Source organism: Suricata suricatta, chromosome 5 (assembly GCF_006229205.1).
Source record: "Suricata suricatta isolate VVHF042 chromosome 5, meerkat_22Aug2017_6uvM2_HiC, whole genome shotgun sequence".
NCBI classification, from domain to species: domain Eukaryota; kingdom Metazoa; phylum Chordata; class Mammalia; order Carnivora; family Herpestidae; genus Suricata; species Suricata suricatta.
In genome coordinates, this window is record NC_043704.1 from 93,007,476 (window position 1) to 93,015,663 (window position 8,188).

Here is an 8,188-nt window from a genome sequence, read left to right on the forward strand (position 1 = left end):
CCCAGGCCTGACACTCCTCGCTCTGAGAGGCACAACTAGCATCAGTTGGAAGAGGTGGGTTGGAGCCTAATCCATCCCAAGAGAAGGGCTACACTGTGCGGACTCTCAGTGCCAGGAAGCTGCCCCTGTCTTTGCCACCAGGAAGCCTCATGACATTTGGCAAGTCCCTTCGATTCCCTGAATTTCCATTTCTCATCAAAGACAGATGAAGTTTGAGTTGTAAAATACAGGAATTATTAGCCTATTACAGTCTGCTCTTTGCATTTCCAGCACCCCCAGACCTTCCAACCCCAAACCTGCTCTTTACCCAAAGCCCTAGACAGAAAGCGGGGGAAAACCAAGGAAGAAGATAAGTATGTTTCACTACTGATCTTAAGCCAGAGTAGAAGGGGCCTGAGCTAAAGTCAGAGCCTCTCTTATTCATGTCATTCCCTGTTCTGGCAGCTCTGGGGCGCTACTTCTTGGGTGTGCTGCTTTGTCTCTGGTACCTTCTGGTACCATAGGCCACTGAATTGGCCAGTGGTGTGGAAAACTGAGTGCCGTTCTGGAAAAGTAGAGAAAGAGATACAGGAGTGTACCCTCAGCTCTCTACAGCAAGGCTCTACTACCTTGTCTCAATGACATGGTTGTGAGGTGTCTCAGATCTTTGTTATTAATAAAGGTTATACGAAATTGAACTTTGCAAATTATTTACTTTCTCTCTCTCTCTGTGTCTTTTTAAGTATTATTTTTTATGTTTTTTAATTTATTTTTGAGAGACAGAGAGATACAGGGCGAGCAGGGGAGGGTCAGAAAGAGAGAGGGAGACATAGAATCCGAAACAGGCTCCAGGCTCTGAGCTGTCAGCACAAAGCCCGACGTGGGACTGGAACCCAGGAACCCTGAGATCATGACCTGAGCAGAAGCTGGATGCTTAACCAACTGAGCCACCCAGGTGCCCCTCTCTCTGTCTTTTTGAAGTATTAGACTGAATTCAAGGATCCTGACCACTCTCACTATTTTTTTTAATCACCTTGTGCCTTTTAAAAAACTGTTTATTTTGAGGGAAAGAAAGCATGAGTGGGGAGGGACAGAGCGAGAGAGAGGGAGAATCCCAAAGCAGGCTCCACACTCACTGTGGAGCCAGGCACGGGGCTCAATCCCAGGAACCACAAGACCACGACCCCAGCCAAAACCAAGAGTCAGATGCCCAACCAACAGAGCCACCCAGGTTCCCCTCACCTTGTGCTTTTTTGAGTGAGAGAAGGAAATGAAGTTATAGAGAGTTCTAAAGGAATATCACATAACCAAGACCTTATCTTACTGCTGCCACAGCTGTGAAATCCAGATGTGGCCAAAGGGCTGTGTGGTTCAGATGAATGTGAACGTCATTTCTCTCGAGTGTTCTAGGGGTTAAAAGGGTTAAGACGTGGTGCATTTGGGAAGGTTGACATCATAGTTTTGCTGACAGAGAGTTTCCTTGTGAGGTTTTCATGGCCTGTTGAAAAAAGTAACATGTTTGGAACACAATTCAAGGCCGAACAAAGAGAATGGTTGGTATTTACTTAAAATGCTTTCCATTGGTAAGAGAAGATTTGATAGTTGTGGTTTTCCCCACTACCATTAGCACAGCAACTTTTACATTATTTTGACTGTGGCTTAGAGTGAGAAATACACTGTCTAAAGTAACCAGGGAGCATGTGTATTATCTTTAGAGAGAGGTTTATGTATAATTATATATACATACAGATATAATGCTTTATATATGAATGTATATATAAATAAAATTTTAGTTTTGCAAAACCATGCTTTTCGTGTGTTAATAATATTTCTGATTCTATTTCAGTAACTAAAAAAGGCTGAACGCAACCCACTAAGCTGATTTCATGGTCATTAATGGATTGCAGCTCAGAGTTTAAAGATATTGCTTCAGAAGTAGCCTCATTGTACTGCCATGAGGACTTGCTTACTGCCAATTCCTGAAAATGATCATTTGGTGTCCTTTTTCACAGATATACATGAGAGTTCCGGCTGGCAGGCCATGACAGCTGCCTTAGCATTAGATGACTGGTTTGACCATGCTAAAATAAAATCACTCGTTCCCATTTAATGGAAGTCAGTGAATTCGATAAAACACATGGTCAATCTGCTGTTGCTAAGGCGTTCATAGATATATTGTCCTATTTTATCCCAAATTTATGAGCCACTATGCTACTGTGTTGATCAGGTCACTAGAAAAGAAAACATCATCAAGATAGCATTGTAACATGTCAGTGTACATTCTTCTTTTTTTTTTAATGTTTTTTTTTTTTTTTTTTCTGAGAGAGAGAGGGAATCCCAAACTGACTCCACACCATCAGTCCAGAGCCTGATGTGGGGCTTGATTCCATGAACTGTAAGATTGTGACCCAAGCTGAAACCAAGAGATGGATACCTAACCAACTGTGCCACCCAGGTGACCAGGGGTACATTCTTACTAATAAGGCAGTGGCTGGAATTTTAGTGTTGGTTTCCTCTATGATATTTAAATTTGCAATATAAAACATAGGATATTTCAAATTTTCAAATTCAGATTTTTTTTCCATCTATTTTTGCTTCAATGGGATTCCAAATTAGAGGCTAATCATTTTATTTTTTTTATTAGAAGTTTCACATTCTACACCATCAAGAGAGGGTTTTATGTGGTAAGTATTTTTTATTATTCTGAAATGTTTCTATACTGAAAAAAAACTTTTCCATAGTTTTGTCATTGGGATTAATTAACTATTATTCTCAGGGTGATTTTCTTAAATAAAAACAAACATAAAAGAAATGTTGCTTTGCTTTTATTTGAAATGTGTTTCTTTTCTGGTCGTTCCCTTCTAAGCCACTTGAAATATAGAACTCTAGTGCCATATATCAATTCTGGCAAGTGGAGCTCAGGAAACAGCTACCAGAGTGTATTAAGCAGACCCTGGGATAACTTTATACAAATGCAACAAAGAACTTTCTAGAAGTAGCTAGGCTGCTGTTTTGGAGATAGCACATGGCTTCTGCATTATGGGATGAAAACTGGATTTTGTAATTTTTTTTTAAATTTTGTGATTTAAAAATATCAAGCTGACTTTTGCCCTTGGGGAAAAGCCCAGTGCATCTGCTTAAGCAGCAACATTTTATTTTTTTAATTTTTTAAAAGGCTTGCTTCTTGTTTAGTAATGTCCACACCCAACATGGGGCTCAAACTCACAACCCCAAGATCAAGAGTCACATATTCTACCGAGTGAGCCAGCCAGGTGCCCCAAGCAGGAACAATGTAATGTTCTGTTTTGGATGTAAACTGGGCGTATTGGTAAGACTCTATCCTGTGTAATTTGAGGGTTTTTTTTCCTAATGAATACCTGAATATAGACTTTTCTAAGAATGAGGATGGGGGCAAGTGACTTGGCAGCAGAGGAGAGTGGGAGAGAGAGAGACTGAGAGGGTGCGGGCCATGTATGGTACAGAGCACAGGTCGTAGTAAGAGGATTACAGTGTGTGGGTGCACTTCCTCTGCTCTAAACCACAGAGGCAGCCGTGGGCCGCCAGGATGGGGAGGCTGGCGTGGAAGTACTAGTTAGACTTGGTCAGGGAAATATCCGGGGTAGCTCTCTGGGAAATTTTCAAGTAGTGACCTTCTAATGGATCTCATTTCTGGACATTTTGGAATAAAAAGGTGAAGTCAGGTACATATAGATTATGTAGATTATATATTATATAGATTAAACAAGTATGGACACATTCCTTTTGTAACGTCACAAAATGTTTGCATAGGCAATTATTTTAATCTTGTAATAGTAATATCAAGAGATATCAAGACTGGCCTTTTCCTTTCCTGGCATAGACACAAAGATTTGCTAGCTAAATGTGAACTCATTGAGGAAGAAACAAACTCATCTTCTATTTTCATATGGTTTAGCAAAATAAGTCATTCCTCTATGCCTGCCATCTTAGAGTCCCTATTTCTGGTGGTCTGCAGAGTGATTATTTTGTAGCTTCTTAAAGACAATATCGAGCTGGGTGACTGGATAGAACATAAGGGTAAACTATTGAAGATTTTGTAAGGTGGAGAAAGGTTTCCACCATCTGTTTTTCTCCTCTAGAAGCCCAATTCTAGAAAGCCTAAGAAACTCCAAGCTGCCTTGGTTTCCCCGCACTCACGGAGCTCTCCATCAACAAGCCACTTTGTAGCCGGGCCAGTCAATGGAGACAAAGTATAGCAACATGATAAACATGAACAACGGAGACTTGCAACTTACTTTCAAACAACTTGGCCACAAACATTAAAATAAGGAAAAAATATATTACAATGTATATGATATATGAACATTATATATGTATATGTGGATGTGTATATTTATGTATACATACATACAGAGAGAACGTATGTGGGATGTTCAAGATTGGTCAATCTTTTTTAAAAATTTTTTATTAATTTTAAAAAATTTATTTATTTTTGGGGCACCTGGGTGGCTCAGTCGGTTAAGCATCCGGTTTTGGGTCAGGTCATGATCTCACGGTTCATGGGTTTGAGTCCTGCATCAGGCTCTGTGCTGATGGCTAGCTCAGAGCCTGGAGCTTGCTTTGGATTCTGTGTCTCCCTCTCTCTCTGACCCTCCCCTGCTCATCCTGTTTCTCTCTGCTTTCAAAAATAATAATAAAAAAAACATAAAAATTTTTAAAATTTATTTATTTTTGAGAGAGAGAAAGAGAGACAGCGTGAGCAGGGCAGGGTCAAAGAGAGAGGGAGATACAGAATCTGAAGCAGCCTCCAGGCCCTGAGCTAGCTGTCAGCACAGAGCCCGATGGAGGGCTCAAACCCATGAACGGCGAGATCATGACCTGAGCTGAAGTTGAATGCTTAACCGACTGAGCCACTCAGGCAACCCACAAGATTGGTCAATCTAACTTTAAATTTGTTATATTAGTTTTTCTGCAAATGTGAAAATTTTCAAAATAAAAAGTGTGTATGTGGGTGGAAGAATAGTAAGGGAGATGATAATCAGCACAGATGTTACATTTAATGAGATTATTATCTTTAAATTATACAGTATTACATTATATGATGTTATACAGTACCTAGCTTCGGGCTTTGAACTTAGGAAGGACTCACTTATTTTTTGAATGGCATAGATTAAATTGCTTGTAAGAATGTGGCCAGATAACCTCCCCAGGGTCCAGTCCCTTCTCCGGTCTCAGGGGCTGTGTGACTCCAGTATCCACCATCTCATCCTTGAACAGAGGCCGAGGGTGAGGAAAACGTACTGTCTTCTACATTGGTTGGGCAGTGTGCTACACAGACTAGCATCTTCATCCCTGGGAGCTTGTTAGGGATGCAGACTGTCATTCTAGCCCCAGACCCACTAAGGTGGAATCTGATTTATATGCACCTTAGTTTTGGATTAAAATGGGCTCAAGTCATTTATCTGCGTTTAATGTCTCCATGATTGCTTCTAAATCAATGTTAGATATAGAACCAAAAAAGATTTCTGAGGACTTAATCTTTTTCTTTGCCAATGCCTAAAAGAGAAATGTTTTTCTAATCAAATATAAGTAGCTTATGTTTTCAAAACTTTTTTTACTTGTGGGTGATAGTGATTTTCCACATTGGAGCTAAGTATCACCCACAGTGACTCTGATTATGGTGATAGAATATTTTTAGATTGTAGGTCATATAGACTGAAGGTTTCGTTAGTCCTGGAAAATACTATTCTAAAATAGAAAATGATACCAATTAGGATGCTTTAGTTTTAAAAATATAAAACTATTCTGTGGGTTGTAAAAGCTTGCTAAAAGGTTTTCCTGACATTTATAATTCTCCTCTCAGTAGCCCTTTAACTAGCGACAATTTAAAAGTAGTTTGCTGAGAGTTCAGGAGTTTAGAAATGTTTCCTCTTCTTTTAGGATTCTGCCATCTGTGCTACCATAGCTAAGGAAAGGGGCCTTCTATCTTCTGCAGTCTCTGCAGAGGGCTGAAACTCCAGGCCTCTGTGGTGACCACTTTAGGAAAAAGATCAGAGATGCAGATATAGTGACTTGGAGATTTTTAGGGACGTCCTTGTTAGGATGAATATTGTGGGCCTTCTTCCGGATAAGTATGTCTAGTGTAATTATTAAACTTTAAAAATGCCAAAAGAAAACGGAACAACAGAAAAAACAACCCCTCACATTAGGAGCTCTGCATCTGGAAGCCTTTTTCTCCCCTTAAGAAATATTTGTGGCTCTTTGTTCCTGTCGAGGAGGAAAACGTGCTTGTAAATTTCACCCAAGAGAAAGCATATCTTTGCATCCACCACATCAGGAAGGAATAGATACAATCCCACAAACATATGCCAAAATCTAGAGAAATTCGACCAAAGGCTGGGGGAGGGGGCTTGGAGGGAGGAGGGGAGTGGAATTATGCAAGAAAAGCAACCCAGCCTGGCAGAAAATTTGCCAGCTGAGGAAGTTGTCTGTGCCAACCTTGGCCTCAAAGAAAACACTCCACCCTCTTAAAACTCCTAAGATGGCGAGGAAGGCAGTGCCTTCATTGGCCATCCAGACCTCCCTGGACAAATAGATGCCTCCAAGAGTGGCCAAAGCAAACTTCCCCCCACATGCTGGATAGACATCTATATGCAGAGGCCCGTCTGTGCGTTAGCCAGTTGCTTGCAGTGTGAAAGGAACAAGGGAAATGGTCGTCCCAAAGTTTCTCTGGCTATCTGGGTGCCTAAAGTTCAACCAGTATTGTTCTTTCCCTTATAATTAGGATTATGCTCACCCTAAAGTTTCCTTACAATGTTAAGTAACCCCAGGGGAGCGGGGGTGCATCTCAGAGTTTCATCTTTTGATGAAACTCTTTTGATAAAACCTGAGGTCCTGTCCCACATTGGGACCCCTAAGGCAAGGATTCAAATGACATAGGGTGATTCCTCTGTTCCTGCTGCCCACTCTTCCTTATTCTTATTTCGTGAGGGGGTTATGAACTGTTTTTACATAACACAAAGTAACTTGCTCTCTGGGTGAGGTTGAAGGGAAGAACTGAGATTAGATAGTTTATTCTCCCCTTTGTTCGCTTTCTAAATGTGAGGATGGGCTCACCTGGAATTCCTCACCTCGGCCCCACCCCACCGTGCCTGAAATCCAAGACTGTCAAAGTGGTTTCCCCCATTTTGGGGGCAAACCCACTCCTTGTAGGGGGGGACCTCTGGATATCAACTGTTGCCTTCTCAGTTAGGGACAGAGTAACACCTGGGGTTTGCCAGCGTGCCAGTCACTCTGCGTATTTTAAACGCCCTCCCTAGCAACCCATACAATTAGAACACTTTATATTTAAATACTTCCTGAGGTGAAACCCTGTTCTTCAACCAGAAGTCTCAAGGGAAGCATTTATTGCATTAATCTTAAAAAAAAAAAAAAACACCATTCTACCACTCTTAACAATGAATTAAATCTGTTACCTTGAACATGTAATTCCTACCATACATAATTTTAACCACCCCTTCCAAACAATTTGTTTTCATTATGAGGCTTAATGACCATCTCCTTTTGCCAGAATTACACTGGCCCTTTAAGAAGGAGGTGGTTAGTACTACCCCAGCAATACTAAACAGAGCTCAGCAGTTAGAGGTGAGTTGGGGAACCTCTTGCTTTGTGGGTTCAGGTAGCTCAGACATGGGGTTGAGACAGGTGCACACACACCCCTTAAGGAATCTTCAGCTGCGAAGTCTGAGTGGCACTAATTCTGACTTCTGGCTCATATTTCAGCTTGCAGGCTCCTGATCTCAGATTGCCGCAGTATGCCAAGCACGAGCTATCTCTTAATCAAGCCAGGCATGGTGGTGGAACATTCGAAAAGCATCTAGGACTCTGGAAAAAATCTCCCTCTAGATAACATCTTTGGCCCCTTTTGCCTCCTTCAAGCTTCTCTTCCTGTCTTCCCTCCTGAGGTACCTCCCCCCGCCCTGCTACCTCCACTGTGCCCCGTAGTCTTTAGAGACCGCTCTACTTGCCTCAACCTCCTGGCCCTTCCCTTTTCTCCAGCCTTGCCTCCAACTCAACTTCAGCTCTGGTTCTTCCCTGCAAGCGATATTATACCAACAAATGTTTTGTGGCACTTGCAGTTTATAAAATACAGATAATTATGTTAAGCACAAACAATGTGGTCAGGATGGTATGATTACCCCCATTTAAGCGTAAAAACAAATGCAAGGCT